Raw genomic sequence first — 4,566 nt, forward strand, 5'->3', positions numbered from 1 at the left:
TCATCTATTCTAGTATGCAAATCTGCATTTTTGCGAAAAAGTATAACTTTGGAAAAACCTCGACCATATGATAATCTATGCAATGAGGGTGCCTATTATGGTCTCCTAAATACAAGTTTTTACAAGAATCGATCACTTCTCTATGTTCAGCGGTATCACGGTAGATTCAATCCGATCAATCTTGATCAACTTCATTCAAAAACATTTGAGATCTAAGCACAAATGATAAATTTTCAACTGTACATTCGTACAATTAAAAATTTGTGCAAGAACCCGAACAGACTTACAGATATAGTCGGATTCCCGTATGATAACGTGCGGCCGGTACAAGAGTGTTTACATAAAAACACGCGTTCATTGTCACACGTACATGAGAGCGCCTCTCCCATTTGTTTACCGCTTATTTTGCCTGCAGATGCTTTCCAATTTTCCAAAGGCTTCTGAATGTTTCGAACTTTCACTGATCTTTCTATTATTTCTAAGTAAGTACGGGATTATTCAGGTTTTTTATGATACACCATTCGAAGGTGCTTCCCCTCCTCTATCAGCGCGTTGCAGCGGTACTGTGTTATTATCAACACAATTTCAAGTGGAAAGAACTTCCCACAGGTGCATTTTCGAGATGGAAAAAAGAGCATTTCTGACATTTGCACCATGCCATTCGTCAAAGCTAAGACGCTATCGAAATAGCCTGGGACATTTGCCTCATGTAGAATAGCCGTGCTATCGCTGAGGGAACTGCTTAAGAATGGTCTTCCACGTTTGTCCGGGACCTGTAGGATGCCACACGGCCACAATGACCTTGTTCCTGCACAGAATTGTTCCCGCTGATGGGAAGTTGTATCTGTATCTTTGTAAGAGTCAAAGATTGAAATGAGTGAGATTAGGAATGAAAGTAAGGTCTAGGGTTGAACGAAATCTTCATCTAAAAACAACTATGCTTTGCGTGGAACGAGATTACAAAGGCGTTATTCACTGAAAATTATTCTTTATAAACACAGTTAGTTGACGTATTCACTTGGCCGAGTTACATCGAGTCGGTGAAGCTTTTTTTTTTATGCATTATGCAGACCGGACAGTCAGTGAAGCTGATCAAGAGAAAAGACTCGACAAACAAGTTCAGGACACCCTGTTTCATGATTACGGGACGTCGTATATCCTCAGAGCTTTTCTCCTGAACCTGAATGAGATGTTATGTGGCACCTTCTATATTCTCCGTATATATATATATATATATATATATATATATATAGATTCTCACCTTTTTCATTCTTTGGACGACCACTTCCACGATATTATTTTCGGTACGCATTAATAATTTAAAACATGAATGGAACGCTTCTCTAAGGCGAAACACCATACCTCATTTGGGGCAAAGAAGGGAGAAAGTCGTGAAGCATAACAACAGGCCATGTATGATATGTTAGCTTCTTGTCACAAGTAAGTAGTTTGTGTTTTAAATGTGGTAAAAAAAAATCATACGAACCTATTGTACAAGCTAATAGGCAAGAATATACTTTTATCTTGAAAGCAATTTTAAATAGACAAATTTGCTGAGACGGTCTAGCTGCTGCTTCAAATTAATATTAGAGCCGCCTATTATAGCAGTCGGTGAGCTTGAAATGTAATAAGAGCATCGAACCAGAATACTGCCAACTAAGCTGGAAATAACAACTTCCATGAAAATAAGGAAAAAAACTAACCGGAATCCAACAATAGCTCCACATGAAAGATATGGATGACATCCGATAATCTGAAAAAACTTGATAAACAAGAGAAACAGCATTCGTGCCTCTCATTCCTGTGAAGTGCCCAGAACGCCATTAGTATTCCGTCGTTTGCGATAATCAGCCGAACGCACAAAACGTCATTTTACCCAAATCTTTTGAAACTATTTTCCGCCTCGATTCAACGAATACAGATCATAAAGCGTCAATAATTACGTCTAGCTTAAGCTTTGTCTCCATTCGTGGCTTCATATATTTCACAATAGAAATGCACTGATGTAGTAGACCATTTCTAGACTCGTCTGCTTTTAAACTATATACACATTTCAAGCTCCACTTCATACATACTTTAGAAAATCCAATACAGTGCCTCGCTTTTACGGAGAAGACTTTACTGGCCAACACAAAGGTGAAGCTTCGCTTACAATAAACAAGGCCCTGTGAGAGTATATACGTCTAGTCTTATTTCGCCTTATTAACTGCATCGCAGGCAAGTTTAATACAGGCTTTCAGATTTCGGGTTCGATTTGCTTATATTACAAAGCACCTCATAAGGTACTGATCGCTGTACCTCAGATATCTAGCCGAGTCTGTCTAGAAAAGCTGATTTTCATTTTCCTACCTTTCCGATAGGAGAAATATCTGATGGGAAAAGTAGTCTACGCGTTGTGGAGAAGCCATTTTTGCAGCTTCTGATAAGCAGTACCAGGCTATACAAACTACGTCTAACTAGTACATACCTCATTATCGACAGTGCACAGGAGTACCTTTTAGGTCTAAGCCATTACCTGTGCGTATGTAGCCGACAAACCAAAAAAACAAACATAAAAAATATGCATTTTTGTTGCTACCTAGTCGTCTAACTTAACGAAAAGAAACTTCTGCGTGCAACTTTTGCTTGCTTCTGTTTTCTAGGATGAATAGCAACCCTACGATAAACGAATATAAGATATGATGTATACGCGACTATTGCGACAATCAGCATAGATAAATTAAATAATAATATAAATAAGAATAAAGCTATGCCCCTTACGAAACGCATTCGGTTTATGTGATGCAATACTTGATAAAACCACCATAATTAGGCTTTAAATATCTGTGTTATTGTCATTAAATGTAAAAGAAGGAGTTCACCCATTTTTAAATTACAAATATTTACCTGGCTGTATAACGGACTACTTGAGCATCTATCCCCATATTCAGGTAGTATAACTCAGATAGGCTAGAAGCGGTCCTCTGATTAATAATATTAAAATTTGTTATAAAGATATTTGGAAGCCTAAGTACCCCTGGGTCATGAATGGCTTGTATTTTCGTAGATATTCATGCCTTTTATTTTTCACGACGCATAGTTAGCTGATTTATCTACTCTGGGTTTCGTATCATTAAATTGAACTCCACACTTTTATATACAGTAGTGCAAAAACCGTTTTGGGCTGGCTGCTTTTGTAAACTGCCACAAAAAGTAATTTTACCCGTACATAATTATCTCGTCCTACGGCTTTCACAAAGGCCTTTGCGGTATTGATGTCCAAGGTCAGCTTTGGACAACATGAATGTCCAATTTCCCAGCGGGCGAAAAGGCTCAATAAGCATTCAGTCTCATCCATCTTAAGTATGCCTAGTGCTGTGCATTCTTTTCGACACTCGTTCTTAAACTGCCTTCCTCGGTGACTTCCTGCGACCAATACTGCACAACCCTAGGCACTCGTTTTCCACGCCTTTGATTCGTGTATGAATGTTCAGCTTACGCCTACTAGGGATTTGCCCTGGCCTTATGTTAGCTCTAACATCATAGGGCAAATCCATCGACGCTCTGGGAACTACCAAGATCACTTAGTTTTTAAAAGTGCTTTTCTTACTAGTTAATACACTAGGTCGTTATGGGCAATTCTTACATGTATTTACAATCTCCTAGCGCAATACATATCATATGGGTAAAATGGAATCGCATGGCAAAAACCAGATTGGGTACATCTCACTCTGTCTCCCTAGCTGATTCCGTAAAATGTATATTGCTGTAAGCTTAATAGGTAAAACGTTTTTTTGAGTTTTCCCATACCAAATGGATAGCAAATAGCGGATGTTCCGAGTAAACCTAGTAACAATTCGGCCCTATCAGATACATTAAGTTAAAATCTATTGAATAACACTCACCTATCGAACGGGCACTGAACGAATGCATATCGAAAGACTAACTGCTACATCAATATCCAATATTAGCCTCACAAAGCAGGTACTAAATGAAATATGCATACAGTTACAACATTCTTATTCTGTTAATCTAGGGTTGCATTGATGTTGAAACCTAACAAACTTCCCTATGTTAATATATGCCCTAAAACTTCTTTATTTCAACATAACAATATACGTATAAGAAATCCGCTGTATTTTTGATATAGGCCTTTTATAATTTATTGTTCGGCCTACAGGCAAGCCAATCGCTATCCAGGTAGAAAAACCGACCTTCGAGCTAGCTGTTATTTGCTCTGCACCAAGCATAGTTATTTCGGTTAGTTTACGGCGACAGGCTCACGCAACCAAAACAAGCAAAAAACAATTCGTATGTCAAATGAATAACGTTACCGCAAACGCATGCGCGAGGGGCAGGTTACTCATAACCTGCTGCGGCTGTTACAACTGCCACGATCTATTCCATAGTGCAGTAGGTAACTAGCCAATACGGCCAATGGGGATCCTTTAGAGAAAGAAACAAATCATATTTGTGTCGGCTGTACTCGTGATACGTGTAAGGGGTCTGAATAGGGCTAGCTTATCGGCAGTGGTCCAGGTTCGTATTCGGGTATAGACACGCTTCGTTTTCTGCTAGAAGTGAAAC

Source organism: Varroa destructor, unplaced genomic scaffold (assembly GCF_002443255.2).
Source record: "Varroa destructor unplaced genomic scaffold, Vdes_3.0 BEIS01000003.1, whole genome shotgun sequence".
In the NCBI taxonomy this organism is placed as follows: Eukaryota; Metazoa; Arthropoda; class Arachnida; order Mesostigmata; family Varroidae; genus Varroa; species Varroa destructor.